The sequence below is a fragment of the Leptonychotes weddellii genome, chromosome 2 (genome assembly GCF_054177405.1).
Source record: "Leptonychotes weddellii isolate Sample4059 chromosome 2, ASM5417740v2, whole genome shotgun sequence".
Classification (NCBI taxonomy): domain Eukaryota; kingdom Metazoa; phylum Chordata; class Mammalia; order Carnivora; family Phocidae; genus Leptonychotes; species Leptonychotes weddellii.
The window spans coordinates 73,265,999-73,287,729 of record NC_138370.1 but is presented as its reverse complement, the minus strand read 5'-3'; the positions used below and the strand labels follow the sequence as shown (position 1 = coordinate 73,287,729).

The window sequence follows — 21,731 nt, the reverse complement described above, 5'->3', positions numbered from 1 at the left end:
TCGGTAACTTTAAGAAAAACCAGGCTTTGTAAGATGCTTGAATAATCACATAATCAATAGGTGATTTTATCAGTTTCAAACTTACATAAGAAAAAAATTTCCACCTTGATTACTGCAACTTCAGAATGTTACTGTCCTGCAGAAGGTAAAATGTGAAGTTTTTTTCCTTGGACAAGGTTCTATGACGGGATGACTGCCTCTTTCTTCAGTAGAGGAAAATAGGACTGAGAAATGAAATTCACGTGGTATGTCTAGAGGTCTGATGCTATCAAAGAATGAGCAGGGATGGTTTTTATAGTAGAGGGCCTATAGAATAGAATTTATGGTTAAATCATGCTACAGGGAAGGGTCACAGTGGAATTGCTTTTTTTTTTTTTTAATTTTAAACTGAAAATGAAGCAGACTTTAAGTTCTGTGAGGTCAGGACAATGTCTGGCTTGCTCACCATTGTATTTCTGGTACCACGTCAGTATTTGGCACTTAGCAAAGGTTTCAGGGTATCTGTTAAATGAGCTGCATAATTTTATGTTAAAATAAATGCCTGGGAAAAGAACCCTCTAAATATTTTAACCTAAGTATTTTGACTTTGAGGTCTACAGACAATCTTATTTTAGCCTATTATAATCTTGTTTTTCCATTATGAAAATGTTTCTCCCTTTTGAAAGTAAGCTTACTTTTTCAGTTCACTGATGAAGATAATCCGTATAAAGTAGAACACACTCTTGAGGAGAAAAAAAAAAAAAGGGCAAGCTTCAAAACTGAAGGTCAAACCCACAAAAACAAGCAAACAAACTGCTCAACAGATCTGCAACGGACACTCAAGAACCAAAATGAAATTGGCCTTTGCTTAGCAAAACCCAAATTAGAATCAGGAGAAACAAGTCCTGCAAATAAAAATGACACCTTTGTGACAATGAACCAGTTTTAAAGCATCAACACAGAGGGGGCAAATGGCCTCCAATGAGCCACTCGAGAGGGGAGGGCACCTACCCAAGGCAACTTCTTCATGCTTTAGTTTATTGTGGTCTTTATTTGAACATGATTAAGGCTTGCACACACACGCACACACACAGATGATTTTTCCCCTCTGCATTTGGTCAAGGCAGATGTCATTTAAAAGTCATTAGTAAGTAGAATGCCCCTTCCTTCTCTAGAGGGGAACCTCTTCCATGCTAATAACCGTAGAGCGGTGTCTGGCCTGGCCAGCATCCTTGCAACCCAGCCCGGGTCTTTATGAGAACTGCCAAACTTCCCATAGCAGAATACAGTGTGCCATATAAGCAGGAATGTGGCATCTCTCTGTCCAAAACGCCAGCTTCCAGGCCCACCTGGTTAAGTCTCATCTTCTGTAGCCTCCTCTGTGTGTCAGTTCCTGGGGACAAGACATACCATGTCTCGTCAGTTGGGGAGGTTTCTCAACAGCTGTCTGAAAGAGCTGCCAGAGAGGACACAACATGTGTGTGACCTGGAGCACAGGCACGCATGCGTGCACAGGCACATCCACCCTCCCCCCCAGAAATACCATCCAGGAAGACTGCAAGGCTGCCCCGAACTTGTTCCATCCAGTTGACTCCGCCAGCCTTCTCCCTCCGCCCCCCCCCCATCCCCGAGATACATTCCTGCAGCTCAACAAAACCATACAGGAGCAAAACACTTGCCCAGCTTTCTAATTTTACAGCTTACACTGAAGTGAGACCCCCACCTTCTCCATGTAAATTCCCATGGCCTCTGTTAGCTTTGAATGTTAAAAAAAAAAAAAAGAATGAAGACACCTACTTTTTTAACATTGAGAGATCCAAATTGGCAGAAAATAAACACATAGACACTAGCCCATGCCTTTAAAAAAGATCAATTAGGGGCGCCTGGGTGGCTCAGTTGGTTAAGCGACTGCCTTCGGCTCAGGTCATGATCCTGGAGTCCCGGGATCGAGTCCCGCATCGGGCTCCCTGCTCGGCAGGGAGTCTGCTTCTCCCTCTGACCCTCCCCCCTCTCATGTGCTCTCTCTCTCTCTCTCATTCTCTCTCAAATAAATAAATAAAATCTTAAAAAAAAAAATAAAAAAGATCAACTAGACCCACAGCCTCAGTTATCTTACTCTAAAAAAAAAAAAAATGAAAATGTATTAGCAGACATCCTCTTTCAGATTTAATAAACAGAGAATCTTTACGTTTATAATTTTACAAGGGTTAAGATAAAAAAAAAAAAAAAGAGCATCTGCCTTATGTTCTCAGTGACCAGCCGGACAGATTTCTTTACTAATCATTAGTTAAGAAAGCTCTCATTCATTATCCAAAAGTCCCTTGGGCAGGCTTGGTGTGGGGTGCAAGAATGTTCCAGAATGTGATATTTGAAGAATGTGTTCATGTCTGAGATATGAGGCCATGCAGTGGATGTGGGGGAGGAAGGGAAAGAACAGACAGCCTGTTGTGATCCAAACAGCAACCACAAACACCTCAACATTGGTCTGTCACCCAGACACTTCTGGCTTCTTGTCCACAAGTTCCCTCGACAGTATTCATAGTGAAGAAAACCATTTAGCTGCCAATAATCCCTTCTTCTCTAGACATAAGTACCTTACAAACAGAAAATTTAAAGAAACGTGGAAGAGGATAGGCTGCTTGAAATTGTCACTTTGTTGGCACCTCTTCTGGGTCCACACAGAAGATGTAAGAAGAGATAGGGGTCTGATGTGTTCATCTTGATAACAGAGTTTCCAAGGGTAAAATTTCTCTAAATTTAAATCACCATTCCACCTGTGCAACAGAAAGTGTATGTGTGTGTTCAGGTGGGGAGTGGGGAGCAAGCCTTAGTAAACCTGATGGAAAGACCAGAATCAACGGCTCTGCAACTGTCTGGTTTTCTATACAAATTTACATCTATCTTTCAACTTAGTCTCTTATGACTGTCCATCAGAGGGACTCAGGTACAGACAGATGAGCTTCTTGGCCCTTTGGATCTTTCTTTCCACCCAGCGCTGAGCATCTACTGTATGTGAGGCGCTCTGCTGGGAACCCACAGGAATATATGAGAACCAGAGGTATGGGGATCCTCAGCCTGCCATTCTGGGGGGAGAGGGTATATATGAGTGAACATCAATCAACACAGCTTCTGAAGCTGGAAAAAAGTCTTCAAAATAACCCATACATTGCTTTTTTGCCAACAACTCACTGTAGTACTTTGGAGAGCTCTGAAGAGGAAATTAATGAGAAGCCTTAAGGGTTAAGTAGGAACCAGGGTCACCAAAACCAAATAGGAGGCCAGCTTCAGAGTGGGGAGCAAAGATACCAGAAAAAGAAGGGTATGTACTATAAAGGAGGGGATCACTATTTATCTCCAGCTGGTCTCCAGCTTCCATCTGTTTTCCTTCCATCTGCAGCTCTCCCTGGTTCTTAGAAAACATCTCAGGCAGAATCTTTAACTGACCTCAAGGGGGAAAGAACTAATGACAACAATAATAATCGTTTACCACATTGAGTACTTACTATAGGCTTGGCACTATGTTCAATGCTTCAGACCGATCACCTCATTTAGTGCTCAGAATTCTCTCTCTGAGGCAGGTATTTTTGCCAATTTACAGATAGGAAAAGTGAGACTGAGGCAGGTTAAGCACCTGGCCCAATGTCACACTGCTAGCAGATACAAGTGGCTTGTAAACCAGGTATGTCCCCTTCTAGTGTCAGGGCTCCTAATCACTTCACCATGAAGGTTTCTTCTGAATCCTGGCCGAGACAGGTACGGATTTTCCAAAATTAACTTTACTAAAGAATTAAGAGGAGCGCCTGGGTGGCTCAGTCAGCTGGGCATCTGCCTTCGGCTCGGGACATGATCTCGGGGTCCTGGGATCGAGCCCCACATTGGGCTCCCTACTCTTGGGGAGCCTGCTTCCCTCTCTTCCTCTGCCCCCACTCATGCTTGCTCTCTCTCTCTCTCTCTGCCAAATAAATAAATAAAATCTAAAAAAAAAAAGAATTAAGAAAAAAGTAAAATATAAATACATAGAAAAAATAGCAAGTTAAAATCCAAGTCTCTTGTGCTCTTAACATCAAAACCTAAATGTTAGTCAATTAATAAGTTCACCAACCCGTTTTCCTCCTAGGGTGTTATGAAGGACATATAACACATATATATGCGCTTTATATACTTTAAAACACGGTATCAAACTTGCTTATTATTTATTCTTTCTAGGAATATCCCCTCTTTATTCCCCAACCCAAGGACTGCAAATATCTCAAATGAGATATTATGGTGGCTGAGGATTCTGCTTTAGATAGTTTTGTGCAATCTAAAAAAAGGTATTAACATTTAAATTTTATATCTTCAAAATGAAAATCTATGCCTATCGCTTTTATAAAACAAGCAACAGGAATAAAGCTAACGAATCTTCTTCACTGATGGAGATCTCAAGATGAGGGGTACACATGAAAATGAGACAAATGAGTTTTTTGTGCTCGGGCTGAAGATGTCTCCAGTCATTTCGTACTGACTTTGCAAGTTTTATCCTCTTTAAGGTCTCAGTCTCTGGGCCCTTAGAAGTCCTGCCTTCCCCTCTGCCCTCCTTCCCTTTGGTGCCCTTTGGTTCATCCAACTTTGTTGAGGCTGTTTCTATCCTTCTCAAAAGCTCCTTTTCTTTGCCATTTATTCTGAGCTAGCATTTGGCCTTTTTCACTTGTGGCCTCTGCAGGGCATCATCTTTTCCTGAAACCCGCCTTCATCATTCTGCCCCTCCTCGTCTCCCTTGCAGAGTTTACATTTCCTGAAGATGGGCTGCCATGAGCTGCGAGTCCCTGACTGGGGCATGGCTCATGTGCAGACACGGGATGCATTCTTATCCTCAGTAACTTCTGCAAGTTCTCTAATTTGAAACACCCTTAAGAATCTTCTCTTCCTCTCTTCACATCGAGAGCAGAAATCTTATCAATGGCGTTTATAATACCAATGTTCCTAATCCATACCAGCTTGCCCAGTCAGCAGTGTCACAAAAGGAAGCACAGTTGACCCTTAAGCAACACGGGTTCACCTATATGTGTTTTTTTTTTTTTTTAACAAATACAGTACTGTAAATGTATTTTCTCTCCCTTATGATCTTCTTAATGGTATTTTCTTTTCTCTAGCTTACTTTATTGTAAGAATGAATCATGTAATACATATAACATACAAAATACGTGTTAATCAACTGTTTATGTTATCAGCAAGGCTTCTGGTTGACCGTAGGCTACTAGTAGTTAAGTTCTGGGGGAGTCAAAAGTTTTATGTGGATTTTTGACCGCCTGAGGGTCAGTGCCCCTAAACGCTGCGTTCTTCAAGGGTCAGTTGTAGAAGGCTATTCCTTCCTTACCCCACAAAATCTGGCAGCCCCAAAGTGTCACTCTAGTAGGGAGGCCAATGCTTTTATCCATCATATTGCCTCTTCTCAATATACTACTAGGCTTTGAGGTCAAACAGATTTGAATTCAAATTCCAACTCTCACAAAGCTCTGTAATATCACGCGAGTCATTAAACCACTCCAAGCCTTTGTTTACTCATCCTCAAAGTGGGGCTGATGATAATGGCTATCTTATCATTGCTATGTTATTTACTAGGGATATGTATATCAAATCTTTGCACAAAGGACACAGAAGTAGACTAGCATTATTTATCCAAATAGCCTCTAACCCTTCTGAGCAAAGCAGAGTTAAAAATAAAGTCAAGTCCTTCTGTCCCCAAAAACTTCTGGAAATAAATCAGTCGCAACTAACAGTCTTTCCTAGAAGTTAGGTCTGTCGCTTCTTCCCTTCCTCCCTCCCTCCTCCTTCTTCCTGAAAACAACAACATAATCCCACTCCCACACCAATCATTTCCCCAATTTTATCAACATGCTAATAAGCATGAGCCTTATGACCCCTCCTTTAGTGTAGAAATGGTAGAAGAACCCTAGAGGAAAAACAGGACTCTTTTAATCATTACTGTTTTACACTTTGGTGCTTCCCACACAAGTCTTTGAGGAAAGCTACAAGAGCTCAGGGGCTGTCAATGGAACACCAGCCATGCTATGGTGATGAGGGTGGCCATTCTGAACTTCGCTTTTAGAAGACCCTGCACTCCGTCCAGTCCTGAAGCCTGCCTGGGCTTGATGAGCTATTTATGCCTTTAGAGGAAAATTTAAAAGATGGACAACTAAAGATTCAAAGAGGGGGACTAGAGCAAGAGTAGACAAGAAGGGCATAAAAATGAAAAGACAACCACAGAGTCAAATAAATTAAGTTTTGTCTCTGGCGTCCACTGCCAGGATGACAGGAACTGCTTTGTGCTAGGCTCTAAGGGAAGGGAAGCTCCCAACTCAGCACAAATTCATCCGGGCCCATCCGGGGAACTGGAAAGGAAAGGAGACAGAGGGAGGATTTCCACCCCCAGGTCCTAATGACCATTGTCAGAGGAGAAAAGATCGGCAGGAGAGAGAAAGAGAAAGGTCTGGGTGGGTGCTAAGTTACTGAACTATGCCCACAATGACATATGAAAAACCCCAAGGATATGATCATCCAGAGATGGGCCCTCTGTCTTCTGAATCCCATGAAAGATCTCTTTTCTTCACCAAGAAACCTGGGCAAGACCAAGATCAAGTTCTCAAGGTTCTCTCTTTTCTGGGGCTCACCACTGTCAGGGAAACCTCTGCCTCACTTTCCAAAAAGGAAGGCAACCTCTTCGGCACAATGGTCAATATGTAAGAAAGTAGCTGCGATTTCCCAGATGACCCCAGGCTGAAGAGTGAATTCTACATTAGCAATGCCAAGACCTTCTTCCTATTGACTGCCTTGTTTATAGGCACTCAAAGCCAAAGAGAAGTTAGCAGAATATTCATTTTAATTGTTATATAAATGTCTCAGACTGACCTATAAAACGTATGGCATCACGGAAGCTGTAAAGCACTCCAAAATACATGTTTACGAAATGCAAGACAGGTGTTTGGATTCATTTCAAATGTATTTAAGAAAAAAAAAAACAACAATATGCTACTCCCAAAACAAAGACTACCACAGTGTGTGGTAGTTAATTTTGGAGAAAAGAAGCACATATAATCATTTACATTTTTGAAGTAAAGGTTAATTTGCAGGAAACGGGAAGTTAAGACATGTGTAATTAACCTGAAGATACTTAATATAAAAAATGGAAGGCAAAGACTAAGGAAGGAGCTAGAAGGAGCTAGCACAGAAATGTTTGCCGAAATGACAAACGGCTGAAATCTCTCTTCTTTAGCTCTTTTCCTCCTGTAACCATCACACACAGAAGCACTGGTCGTGGGTCAGAATGTGCTGGAGGACAGTGGTAGTCCAAGTATGGTTCCCGAGCCCCATGCTCATCCCCAAACTGATCACGTTCCACACCCACAGGATAAGTACGGGCTTTGAAAGGGCACAGTCAGAAGCCTTTACAGCAATTTGTAATCGAAGACCATCCAAGCAGGTGATCATTCTTCTAATAATTTATTTTTACTGTATTTTGTAAATGCATCGGTGCACAGTGGACTGCCAACAGCAAGGAGAGGAGGAAACCGGTCTTTCACCGCCGGCAGTTTGCAGAGCACTGCTAAAAAACCCAAATCTAAAATTGCGGTTAGTAAGCACTCCACATGGAGTCCAAAAAAATATATGGAGATTTTCCGTTGTTCACTTTTTACCTTCGATTTATATTTTCCCAGTGCAGAAGCCTGCCTGGCTAGTGCAAAATAATGGTAAGAGAGGCTCCCGGTGACAGCGCTCTAGCTCCAGACACCGATTCTACTCCAAGCAACAGACCTGGCTTTCAGCTGTTGATCTAGTCCCCCCACGGCAAAACCCCATGTAATCTTTTCGTTTGCTTCTATGTAAAAAGAAATTCTGCACAGTCTTCTAGAGAGGAAAAAGGAAGTATAATGTTGATTATTAAGCACAGCCAAAAATTTATATATCATTAAATGTAAAATCTATGAGCTGCTAGATGGGTTCTTTTCTCCCGCATGCCTTACTCGAAAAGAGCATGTTACAATATATGGACTGCATTGCATTCTCTACCTCTCCTTTCTTTCTGTTTTACTATCTGTGGTTATGGCAATATCACTTCTACCTTCTAAACATATTTTAGACTTCTGCCTAGAATTGTTTTGCCCCTGAAATTCTGTTTATGAAGAGGTGTGGATATAAAAAATGACTTAATGTCATAACATTAAACACATCAAGAAAATGAAAACACACATAAACATTCATACATGAGCACAAATGTAAACATACATCCACAACACACTCCTGAAGTCCCACCAGCAAAATCCTCACCAACTCACTGTGTTATCACTGAGAAACCATATGCCCAAAGACCAGAAGGCAACAACGGTCTCATTAGTTACCATCACTAAGTGTTTACTGAAATAAAACTTTTTAGCTACTGCCCTGGTTATGTATTAAGCAAGTCAGTTTCAAGTTCAATATGTAAAATGCAAATTTCACTGAATATGCAGGCATTGGTTGGCTGCAGAAGGGAGGAGCACTTATATTAGGAGAGCTGAGGAAGAAATAGATGGGGAGGTGCAAACAAGGATTTTTGAAATCCCATTAGTAAACAAACACTGGAATCTTACTGGCCTGATTTTATCGAATGGCTTTAATATTCCGCCGCTGCTCCAAATGCTGGGGTCATCGCGTGGGAAGGCAAGACACAGACCTCAAGCTCTACACCACTGAAGCATGTGAACAGTGAATGCCTGCCCCTAAATCTTCATAAACAGGACCTTTCCCATCAAAGACCTTTGTGGAATGGAGCTTGTTGTTTATCCTGCTTTCTTTTTCTATTAGGTTTACTTTCCCGATGCTAAACCCTGTCAACTTTACTGCCCAGAAACCTGTCTTCAGAATAGGACTTTCTGCTTTGAAGCCTCCTTTTAAGAAATGTCAAGGGGCAGTAAACATAAAATGGGATCCATAGCACCACCAATGACAACAAAAACGGGGCCCAAGCTAATCGGCCTCCTCCATAAAACACACGCTCTGTCTCTGTCTCTCTCACACACAGTAGCAGCCCAATAAGATCTGTGGAGTGAATGTAAGCAACAGAGTAGGAAGCAGCTGAAAAGAATTCCTGCTGTGTTCTCCCCTCATGTCTCCCTCCCAGTCAAAAGGGTTCAAGAAAAGAATGTTTTACTACACACCGCTGTTCACGATGAGCACTGCAAGTTTATTCTGCCTGGGGGCCCAAGTGGGGCGAGTTTGGTCATCTCCATATGTTCTCAAAGTGAAATTCTTCCCTTTCATTCTTCAGGCCTGGTCTAATTTAAAGCAAGCCAGAGACACAGCATCCACACAGGGCAAAGCAGCAGGCCCGCTCGGAGAGGGAAGCGGGCCCACAGCATGGGATCCACCCCAACAGAATGTGAGTGATGGTTTACTCCTACTTGCCTCCCAGTGTCCTTCCTCCTTACCTGTAGCTGCTTGGGCCTCACATGGGGTTCTGCTCACAGTCAGTGCGGCCCCCGCGGCCACAAGCCTGCATCAGGAAGGCCTTGGGGGTCCACAGCCTACGACTTCAAGCTCACAAGTGAAGTCTGTCTCAGCGAGATCAGGAGATGAAGGTTCAAATGAGGCACTGACCGATGCACCCACCAGGCTTTCCCCAGAACATAACTAAACCACTTAGGGATTTTTTTAAAAAGAAGCTGAGGGGTACCTGGCTGGCTCAGTGGATAGAGCGTGCGACTCTTGATCTTGGGGTTGTGAGTTCAAGCTCCACGTTTGGTGTAGAGATTACTTAAAAATAAAATCTTAAAAAACAATAAAAAAAAAAAATAGAAAGAAACTGAACTTGCAACTTGTGAAAACTGTTACAAGTGCACCCTAAGGCTGGAGACCAGAATAAGACTCCTGGGCCTCACGGGGGCTCGCCTCATACCAACAGCTAGGAAAAGGTTCTGTTTACAAGTCAGTTGTACTCCTGAGGCTCTGTCTAGCAGACAATCTCTGAAAACAGGTGAGGCTAGCCAACAACACTAGTAACATGGGGTATGTTACTATTATGTTTTTAATAACAATCATCTTACACGTGTATACTTGCTTACCATTCGTTCTATGAACAATTTCATTTTGTATTCACAACAAACCTAGGAGGGAGATGGGTAGAAATTACCATCCCCATCTTATGGAAGAAGAAACCAAAGCTCAGGATTGCTAAGTGATATTTCCAAAACAACCTGGCTAATAAACTGAAAATAAAACTCAGGTCGTGTCTCTTTCCACTACATCCCAGCCTATCTTCAGAAAGAAGACTTAGCTTTTTAGAAGCAGTTAAAACATTTCTCCCGTTTTTCCCCATATTGCCCATTTTTCTTAAGTATGGGAAGAAAACACCCACCACCACTTTCATCCATATAACCAATGCTCCGTAAGTCACATCTGAATCAAAGAACACTCCCACCACATGCCATTTCAACTTCATCTTTCTTGCTCTGGGCCAGATTTAGGGGGTTACATGTGTCTAATATAGAATCTTAAATAGTTGTGAAAACAGGAAGGAATACAGATGAATATACCCCTTGTTTGCATCAATGTCATTTGGACTCCTTGGACCTGACACTTGAGACTTTCCTGAATCGTGTGCTTTGTCAAATATGCACGTCTGTCTGCGAAACTTACGCCACCAGGCTGCCATCCTCCTTTCTAGAAACTCCAAATATTCTTTAGTTTTACCTCACTCCCTTTTACCAGAAGGTTCCCTGGAGTAGCCAAATGATGTTTTGTCAGCGGCAGGGTCTAGGGTTTTTGTTTTGTTTTAAAATCAGCGTGCCGCCCCCCACCTCTCCCAGGCTGTTAGTAGGCATTTGGCCCGCTCCACTCCTCCTCCAGGCCTGACTTCTCTCCCACACACTGGCTCCTGCAGGCTTCAAAGAAGCCCAGTGGCAAAAGAAACACCTAGATTTAAAAATAAAAAACAACCTGCTGATAGTGGAACTCAGTTCTAGGAGTATCAGGTACAACTCACTGTTAACCTTGCTGCCAACAGAGAATGACCAAACCCATCTCCCTGATTCGGGTTATTTCCAGAAGTTTTAAAATCTATGATATGTCAACATCATTTGCACTTAATACTGAATGAATAAATGAATGAATGAATGACTACTCTTATCCTATAATATGCACTTAAGAGAAACTTTACCAGACTCTTACTGAAAATATAAATTACTGGATAAGCAAAGGTCAATGACTACTCAGATGTTTACCCTTCAGCGGCACATACACCTTTAAAGCCATGTTTACATGTCACAATCATTTAAATATTTTACTTGCTTACAAAATTTTTCTCAACTATTTTTTATGATTTGCTGTCCTATGAGCAATGTGATGTGCATGAACACACAGGTAATGAACACGGTGTGATGCTGACACTTCGTCATTCTAAAGATCAGACTCCTCAAAGACAATTACGATGTTGCTTCTTTCAGTATACATTTTCCACCGGTAGATCAGCCATTTTAAAGTTTATTTCTTCCTAAATTCTACAACTTCCTGTATCTTAGTATGTCTCAGATTTCCCCATCATCACTTCATTCCTAATATTCCAGTTTTCACAAGTTACTAGGAAGCATGACCTTAAGCCAGCATTTATTTCCTGACCTCCAAAATGAAAAAGATTCATAAACAAAACAAAAAAAAAAAAAAAGAGAGAGAGAGAGAGAGGAAGTTTTAGCAACTATTTTTGGACCCCATAAACAAAGCTGTTTTTTTCCAGAGAAAGAGAATCCTTTAACCTACTTTGAGGACTAAAACATGGTCTGAACACATTTGTGGTCAATGTTTTATCATTAGATGGGAAAAGTATAAAAGTACAATATTTAAAATGCTGTAGTTTTTTTTTTTTCTTACAATTAGCAGCCGCCTAGTCCAATAGTAACCTTAGAAAATATTATTTTTTTAAAGAGGCTAGTTCACAGTTTAGTGTCGGGGGACTGTTCTTGCTACTGAGGCTCAGTCGCTGGGTGATCATTTGGAAATGTTCCTTGTAAAGTGCCCTCGAAGGCTTTCTGCATCTTAGTATCTGCTCCCAGGACCACACAAAGCTCTTAACAGGCTGTGAACAAGCTCACAAAATCAAGGATTTGTTGACCTACCAGCCACAGCATAGAGAAACCAAAAGGTCTACCTAGCTGTTGTCTAACCTGTTTCTGTGTTTTCTTTGCTTATTTCTTCCCAAGCTCTTCACAAACAGGTAATGGGTAGTTAAATATTTGGGACCAGTTACTCATCTTGCTTTGCAGTCAAGGGCTAGCCCCAGTGAAGCAGCCAGGAATTTCAAAGGGCACCCCTGGTTTGGATCAGTTTCACAGGGGACAGAGCCCGGGCCCAAGGGCACCCTTATAAAACTCAGGAGGCCATGACTTCATTCCCGGCCCCGGGTTACCTGAGCCACACTGTGCATACACAATAGCTATTAGTCCTCAATCATAAGGCAAAAAGAGTTCTCCACTTGGCCCCTATCTGACTCTCTCAGAAAAAGGAAAACAAGAGATAGGTCCCTGCACTGGTTCCTCCCACTTTTTACTGACTCCTGCTCTCCGTGCCTGTGCACAAGCTACTTAGACAAGTCATGTTTTGGGAGCTGCTTGGCCAAAGCAGGCGACACGTTGTATGAAACTGAGAACTCTGAAAATACTTCTGATTTCTTGTCTCTTGCACAAGCGCATGCTTCACCCACATGCACCTTGCCATTTTCATTTATGACATGGTTTCAAAATAAAGACTGAGGCACCCATGCTGCCTAGAAACACTCGAAATCCTACCTGTTGGGTATAGCTGGTGCCTTCGTTTAGGGTCACATTTTCCCGGAGACTCTAGCTCCAGGGGTCCTGAAAACCATCCTTTTTAACTGTTCTGTATCTGTGGCCATTTGTCCCACAGATTGCTTCTTCGGCCTCTAACATCTTTGCCAGTCAAAACTTAGGCTTCCTCCTGTCACTACTACTGGTCACAGTTTACTAAAGGAAATTCTGGCCCTAACTAAATTCACGTAAACTTTCCATTTCACCAGGATGCCTTCTTTTCTTGGCTCCAGCACAAATCTTCTGATTCTAAGTAGCGGCTCTTAAAGGCCCTCCATGTGTGTTTGTTTTCCGATTTGAGAGCATCTCTCTGCACATGCATAAAGCATTAAAAGCTTCAGTCACGTGTCCAAAGTCGCTCTAAGCTGGGAAGAGCTGGTGTTCAGAGGGGGCTCTGCTATGCCCCCCATGGGCTCTGCCTCACAAGCATGGCTAGAAGACCCTGTGTCCCCTTGCTGTCCACTGAAACTTTACTCTCTTGAATTCCACTTTGGTAAACACACATTTTCTGACTCAAACTCTCACCAGTTCAGCTCTGGTATCGATTTCTTTTCTTTTCTTTTCTTTTTTGTCTCACAGTAGAGTTAAATAGCGCACTATCTAGTCGTCACAATGCTTCAAAGGGCTTCTACGTGTTTTCTTTCAATGAACTTCTCAGCATTCATGTGAGAACAGAGAGGACCAGGACACTTAAAATACCATAAATTGTGTGACTGGCTTCAGATCTTACAGGTATGGCAGACATGGAACTAAAATGCCAGCTTCCAGACTCTCACAGATATGGTTAATTCATCAATACGACTCTGTCCCGTGAATAGATAGTAAATATAAATTGGGTCTGAACCACATAAAAGAGAAGGAGGGGTATGGCACGCTAATGAATGGTGAACTACTTCTCTAGAAATTTTCTTTCTGTTTTTGACTGTGCCTCTACATTTGACTCACTTAGGAAAAAGAATGAAAACACAAAAAAAGACCCTTCTGCTAATCCCTTCCGAACGAAAACACAAAAAAAGACCCTTCTGCTAATACCTTCCCTGTATTATAAACTTGCATTTCTTGTGTGTGATTCTAAGTTCTTTCACTGAAATCATGTTCTCTAGTTGTCAGCAGAGGGTCCGTGCTATCTTATACATCTTGCCACTGATTATCACTTTAAATACTCATCCCTGTCAAGGTATCCCATTCTAACCCAAAGAAAATATCCCATTAAGCAATATTTGCCTTGACATTCTGTTATTTGGGGATCTGTACCATTTTTAGTTTTCCACTGTTGTAAATAATGCTGCCACAGGAAACTTCGTTCTTTACAATTATTTGGGGTTTTCTATGCTTTTAAGGCTACAAAAAGTAACATTTTAGCTCTTCTTACCTATTGCAAGATTCTTCTCTGGATATAGATTACCCTTTTGGAAAGTATCAGCAACGTGTAGGTGAAGGTGTTTTCCCACACTGAGATCAACACTGGGTTGGAAACTTCTATTTACTTTGTTTCCAGTCTTCTAGGCAAACAACTTCACCTTAAAGTTGTCTTAATACATGCTTAAAAAGAGGCACTGTGAATAGTGAAGGAGGTAGTTCACACAGGATGGAATACAGACCTTAAATTATCATTCTGAAAAGTGCTAACCCTAGTTAGGAGTTAAAGAAACATATATTAAGACAACTTTAAGGTGAAGTTGTTTGCCTAGAAGACTGGAAACAAAGTAAATAGAAGTCTCCAACCCAGTGTTGATCTCAGTGTGGGAAAACATCTTCGCCTACACTTTGCTGATATTTCCACAAAGGGTACCCTATATCCAGAGAAGAATCTTGCAATATATAGGTAAGAAGAGCTAAAGCTTTAATTATTTTAAGAGTCATACCATAGGTGGGAAAAGGCGTCAAAGTAATTGTTTAGCCATGACTATGCTATCAACTCTTTAGGACAAAAACCAGACTTCTCTACTCAAGGAAAGTGGTAATTATTTAGCCTTCTGGAAATGAGTAACAATCATAAATATTTATTAACAGGCTCACAGATATGCAAAACTGTTCACACAAAATTGACCGGGTCAACGGGAGAAGGACCTTTCCCTCCTCCCTCACTACATTCTCCATCATTCACTTACCACCCACCCCTCTTCTTCCAGACAAACACCAGTTTCTTCATCACATCAGAGCTGCCCATCCAGTCATCCAGGGCACAATCTCATAATCTTCTTTGAATGCTCCATCTTCTGTCCAGTTAGTTCTACCTCTCAAACACCTCTCTTTTCCATTCCCACTGTCCCATAAGGTTTGGGTTTTTCTCATTTCTACCCAGACTAATGCATTTCCCAGCAAACTCATTTTCCAGCTTTCAGTCTTTGCTCAGCCATCTATCCTATGTGGTGCCACCAGATAAACTTCCTATCAGCACAGCTCTGACTTTGTCCCTCCTGTACACAAAATCCTGGGTGCTTTATGCACCTCTAAATCATATTCCAACGGGTTTCCAACCAAAAAACTGCATTTCCAATGGCACTCTATTTGTACCTCTCTTTGGTATTTATAAACTTCTTGGGGAAAGAAAGTTTGCATTACCAACTTATACCTTCATAGTGCTCAGCAAGACCTTAAGTGTACTCAAAAGAACTAATTTGAATTAGTCTTTTGTACCCCATTTGATAGTACCTATTCAAATGTAAACTTCTTAAAAACAGTGCCTTAACTATATCTCCTATAGTTTACTGCCTTCCACATGGCAGAATTTCCACAAATAATTATTTAACAAATGAACCAAGCAAGCAGTAGTTTTTTGTTTTGTTTTAAGTAGGCTCCATACCCAGCGTGGAGCCCAATGCAGGGCTTGAACTCACAACCCTGAGGTCAAGAGTCAGAAGCTTAACCAACTGACCCACATTGGTGCCCCAGCAATCAGTAGTTCTTGATCCCAGTCTGGATCCACAATCTGTGTGCTCTAGAATAAGCCACCTAAAAACATATTAATATTTAAAATGTCAACTAGGGGCGCCTGGGTGGCTCAGTCGTTAAGCGTCTGCCTTTGGCTCAGGTCATGATCCCAGGGCCCTGGGATCAAGCCCCACATCGGGCTCCCTGCTCCGCGGGAAACCTGCTTCTCCCTCTCCCACTCCCTCTGCTTGTGTTCCCTCTCTTGCTGTGTCTCTCTCTGTCAAATAAATAAATAAAATCTTTAAAATAAATAAAATAAATAAAATGTCAACTAAAAGGAGGGTAGTAATATTCAGAATACTCCTATAAATTAGGTATCAAAAAGAACTTATTGTAAACACAAAATAAACAACAGGCCTTCACGTTAAGCTCCATAATCAAATCATATCTATAATAGATGCCAGCAAACTTACAGATGCGCCACAGGAAAAAATGTGTTTAGAGACTTTCTAAAAAAATTGCCCTCCTAGAAATCTACTCCTTCCAAAATTGTTATCTTAAGTAAGTCTCAGTTTGCTTGATCAAATTTTGACCAAAAATAAGAATAGAGCTTCCCCTTAACAATCAGCTACACATTCTTCTTAATCCCAGTATGACTGGACAGATGGTGCCCGGACTAATAGCAGGGAATTCCAAGTTCATGTTCCTTCTTAAATTAGCTTCATGACCTTGGGCAAGTCACTTCATCCTGGGGTTCTCTGTTTCTTTACCTGGGAAATGAGTGTTTGGCTCCAATCTTTAAGATTCCATCCAGCTCTAGAATTCAATGATTTATGAGTTAAAAAAAAATAGGCTTTTTATTGATACATGTAACAACATGAATGATCTCAAATGCATTATGTTAAGTGACAAAGTCAGATTCAAAGGGTACATACTCTATGATTACATACATTCACATGACATTCTGGAAAAGGCAAAACTATAGGGATGGAGAGCGGTCAGTGGTTACTAGGGTTTAAAGGAAAAGGGAGGGTTTACCTACAAAGAGGTAGCCATAAGGAAATTTTCTTTAGAGGTGGAGTAATGAAATTGTCCTGTATCTTGATTGTGGTGGTGGTTACAGGACTCTATGCATTTGCCAAAACCCACAAGACAGTATACCAAAAAGAGTGGATTTTGCTATATGTGAATCAAATTATTTAAAGCATTAAAAACATATTTCTCCAAATCTAGTGCAATTTTTGCTGACATAATAGCAGCACAGTTTCCCCCAAGAAGCAAATACTGACCTTCTGTATTTGCTCTCACCATTTTGTTCCAAGACTGATGAACCAACTTTGTATCCAAATAATTTGCTGCTTGTTTTTGTGGTGTTACTGTTGTTTTTGATCTTTAGATAGACATACTACAGAACCCTTTCTATGTAGCTCATTTTCCAGCATGGTACATCTAACAATGAAAAAGTAAAATGAACTCAAGTGGGAATGTTTCTCAGGCTGCCCAGGCCCTGCATGGTGTTTATGGAATGTTAGAATGTTGTTATTACTCTTGTGATTCATACTAAAGACATGAACGGTACGGAACGTGAATAACAACAACACAGCAGTGACAACAACAGAGGACATTTAATTAGCGCTTACTGTGTTCCAGGCACTGCTCTAAGTGCTGACACACAGCCTTACTAAGTACCATGGCAATCCTGTGTAGAAAAGATTTATTTAAAGGAACAATTTATTCATTTTTTGGAGAGTCTATAGCTACTACTAGTGATTTCACAAATTCTTATCTTGGCTTTCTTTAGAAGTTGGACAGAAAGGCCTCTCTAGTTAGAGAAGCCACCACCTCCCCCTCTGCCTGGTGAGTTCACGAAGTGTGCACAGCAAAAAGCCCACAGAGATGACACTTCACAGCCAGGCACCAGGGCACTTTCCCGGTCCACCTTCATGGCCTGCAGCAAAGCTCGTGCTAGCTGAGAGGTGACCATTTCCTAAAGCCTTCCAACACCAGGCAAGAGAAGGGCAGAGTTCCTGCCTGCCCCTACCAACAGTCTACCTTTTCCTTTTCATCACTTTGCCGTTTTACATAGCTTTGGGCCACTGGGCAGAACCGTGTCCCGAAGCAGACAAATGCCTGTTCCTTGAAATGACCAGTTCTCTGAACAAGGCAAGGGTTCTGTTATAAGCCTTTCAACCAGAGGGGATGGTTAGTCAAAAGTGACCAAGCTGCCGAGGCTGAAAGAAACCAACTAAACAAAAACAATGAGCCCAGTAGACAGTACTTGAAAGGTATTTAGACCCGGAGAACTTTGAATGTAGCAGAAAGGCAGACTACACTGAGAAAGGGGTCTCAATTCGTGGGTTTGTTTAGTCGGCCTACCTCAAGTCCAAGCTAATCATCTCCATGGTTGCTATGACCAGAACAGGGTTCAAATGGCCTTTCGAAGAAAGCAGGGCAGGCCTAGCCCAGCCTACACTAGATTGCAACTTGCCTTTTCTCTCACTCCCCCACCTTCCACAGGACCCCAAGCTTCTCTTTATTAAGGACCTCCACTTGAAGCAAGTAACACAGCCAACCACAGCTGCATCTACTACCTATCTGTCTCTTCAAACCAGAGCGTAAGCTCCAATTCGGGCAGGGACCACTTCTGGTGCTCATCGCTGCTTTTTTGGAATAAAACTTAAAAAAAAAAAAAAAAATCAGAGGGTTAATGGACTTCCTGGAGGGTAAGCTGGCAACTTGGGCTGAGTTGAAGGTGCCGCTTTTGCCCGCCTGTAGACACCAGAATCCAGACTGAGGGTCAACGGGTCCCTCCTTCCTGCAAGGGAACTTCTGCAAAATCCCCCAAACTCAATCAACTATCCATTTAGCAGAATGCAGAACATCAACTTCCAAAATCCGAATTCAGCTGGAGGAAGGGGAAGGGGTTGGGGTTGGAGGGAGGCAGTCAACAAAGCAGTCCTCCGGGCCACCTACTCCCACTCCTCAAAGCAGAGTCAGAAGGGAAACCGGGTGAGACAAGTTAACCTGGAAGCCCTCCTCCAATTAACGTGTTATTGCTCCTTTAAAACCGAGAACAAACGGCCCAGTGCTCACGATCCCGGAGGCTGCCGAGCAGTAATTGTCACTTAGCCACTTAACTCCCCGCCGCACTGCTCACTCGCTCGTCAGGGTTTATCTCTCAGCCAATTACTGCTGTCATTTGCGTTTCAATATGTGCCGTCAGGGGCCGGCCCCGTTGAGGGCGGAACAGGAAACTCTGGGACCCGAGGCGACTGTTGGAGCCCGCACCTCCCGGCCGGCTGCTCTGTGGGGGCTGCAGAGGTACTCCGGAGAGAGGCCCTCCACACTGCTCCAGAGGGACCCACGGCTCCCTGACCACACTCTGGTTTTGTTCTGAGCCTGGGTCTACGCTTAGGCACCCAAAAGGAGGAATGTCTGACTCTTAAAAGCCCTAAGTAAATAATAATGATGGCAATATGAAAGCAATAGAAATTTTAGCTGCTGAGCGTGACAGCAGACAAGAGACAAGTAGGGGACGTAGCAGGGATTACTGCAATATATTATTGTGAAATCAAGGCAGGCACAGGCTCCAAATGCAAAGACAGCAGAACCTTAAATCACTGCTCTTTTATGCACTCAGATTTCCACGCAGGGGGTTTATCCATCTACAACTTGGCCCTATAGTGTAGGAAACATGTGGATTTTCCTAGGCAATCCTGAGTCGAGATACCTAAAAATTCTATTTGTATCCTACTGTCAAATTATATAGGTTTGTAAAAAATTTGTACTTAGTGACAAAATTTTATTTAAAAAAACAAATTTCCTTAAAGGCATAACCAGATGGGATTTTTTTATAATTAGATCAGGGAAAAAAAAAAAAAAGCTTTGCTAGGTCATGGGTCCAAATTTTTAATTTTTGAAAAGATGTCATTTCTGGTTGCTCAGTGGGTCCTAAACACAAAAGTAAGGCCTCACCTTTTCAAATATTTTGTTTACTTGGCCTTCCTGGATCAAATCTATACCACTCATTACTGCATTAAGGCTTTGATCCCAGAAGGTTTAAACCTCTCCTGTTTGCAGAGGAAGCATCTTGGCTGAAACGTATTAACCCAGCCTGAGACAGCCTTCGGAACGCACTTGGTCTACTTTAGAGATATAAGCACGTTTTAAACCCTGAGTATGGGAAGAAAGGGGGAAAGGAGGAGAGGCTGAGAAACAGACTGGGTCTTTTATAACCAAACTCCTCAGTGCACCGCAGTGACAGCAACTGGGAAGGCAGAGTGCGCCAGTGAGGGCGCAGACTATCAGTTCGCTGGGTAGTAAGCGATCTCTGGGTTGTCAGCATCTTCGCTTTCCCAGCTGAACAGCAGTGAGATTGTCCTGCTCACCCTGCGGTCAGCAGCAAGCTCCGCCTGACATTCCATCCTCTGAAGCCCCAGCAACCACGGGAGGAGGGCTGGCAGCCGAGGCCAAGCCGGAAGAGACCTGTTCTGGCTGGATCCACACACCCCGGTCTCCGGGTCTAAAATAAGACTCTTAACTTCTCTGCCAATGAGCTTCAGCAGGCCCGATGACGTTAACATGCACTGTCAGTTCTATTTGCGGGCAAGGTCCCTGTTCACCAGGACTGCATCCAGGTAAGGAGGCGTGCGCGAGGGGGAGGGAGAGGGGGGCTCTCTGTAGATGGACCTGTCCTCCCACTGTATGCACAGAGAAGGTCTGAAAGGGCTGGTGAGGTGCCAGAGTAATCACATACATCATCTTGGGCTGTGCAAAGAAGAGTTGGCCTAGCTATAGTTAATTGCCATCCTCGGGCTACATGCTCCTCACTGAATACCAGCGAAGGGAGTCTGTTCGGTGCAGAACAAAGAAAAATCACAAGTCAAATTAAACTAACTGGGGGCCACCAATGCTGACTGTGGCCAGCCATACACAGGGAGCCTCGGACCATCCTCACTCATCTTCTCTCGGGCCTTCTAATTAAGAGAACCCCTCCCTTCCTCCCTCTTTCCTCTCTCTGTCTCTGTGTGTCTCTGTCCTCTCTCTGTCCCTTTCTCTCTCTCTCTCTCTCTCTCTCGGTCATGAAGTGTGCAATAAACTGTTCTTTTTCTTTTGTCTCAAAGCCAAAAGCCACTTTATGGAGAAACAAGTTCCCCTCCTCTGGCCCTGCCCCCTGTGAGTGGCAGCCCAGCGGAGATTTGGAAGGCTGCCACAGATGGCCCAGAACAAAACCCAGGCCAGTCGGCAGGGCGGATGTGAGCCCACATCTCCCCCAGAGCTGCCTCACCACAGCTGTCCTAAGAGCTGTCCCTCGGGGCCCCAGTCGGGAGCCCCACCTTTCTCAAACAATGTCACAAAGTACCCTGTAGTTGCGATGCAACCTACCTTTCTTCACAGTCTGTGATCAGATTCCATTTTGACTGAATGGGAAGAACCTTTGTTCCCACCTTATCTGTTCCCAGCAACCTCAGTCGCTCTCCCCAACTTTCCCAGAGAGAATCAGTGGAACCACCAGCCCCAGATTCTCCAAGATCACACTAAGAGCTCAGCCCGCACGGCCGGTGCTTCCCTGGGCGTCTCTGCAGACAGGCCAAAGCTGCGTACCCATTATCTTCCTCTCCAATGTGATCCTTCCGTTTATGATAGCACCTGCACTTGGGGCTGGGATGTCGTGCTTTCCTGCTTCCTCTCCTCGTCTCCTATATCCAACCGCAAGCTTTCTGAATTGTACTTCGCAAACATTTCTCAAGTCCAGCTCCCAGAATCCAGACACGAGGCCGTGGCCCTACTTCCAGCCTGAACCAGTCCTCTGCACTCCTCACCCTCCCCCTCTGCCAGGAGGGACCTGATCCAGCAATCTGACTCCACCATTCCGGGTCCCTCCGCCCCGTCCTCCAAGCCCCCCGGCATGCCATTCAGGAACCTGTGTTCCTCTCCCCTGTCACTGCAGTCACTGCCTCAAGCACGGACCTGCACCCCGCATCTGCCCCACCAGGACACTTCCTGCCTCCGTGCTCTTGCTCAGGCCCCTCTCACCCCTTCACCCAG

General features: G+C 43.3%; 1 protein-coding gene and 2 long non-coding RNA genes across 4 annotated transcripts in view; 1 reads left to right on the top strand and 2 right to left on the bottom strand.

The window, feature by feature from the left end:
* Positions 1-21,731, bottom strand: part of MAML3 (mastermind like transcriptional coactivator 3) — a 397,119-nt gene that overhangs the window by 319,658 nt on the left and 55,730 nt on the right. The gene's annotated exons all lie outside the window — the stretch shown is intronic.
* LOC145720112 (uncharacterized) lies at positions 17,434-19,957 on the bottom strand. The gene is made up of 2 exons (XR_014142848.1): positions 19,925-19,957; positions 17,434-19,797 (listed from the first exon to the last, which is right to left on the bottom strand). It is a non-coding gene; the product is annotated as an uncharacterized LOC145720112 (long non-coding RNA).
* The window catches only part of LOC145720111 (uncharacterized), a 29,253-nt gene continuing 27,507 nt past the window's right edge, over positions 19,986-21,731 (top strand). Inside the window, exon 1 of the long non-coding RNA XR_014142847.1 lies at positions 19,986-20,320. This is a non-coding gene — a long non-coding RNA (uncharacterized LOC145720111). The remainder of the gene's footprint in view (positions 20,321-21,731) is intronic.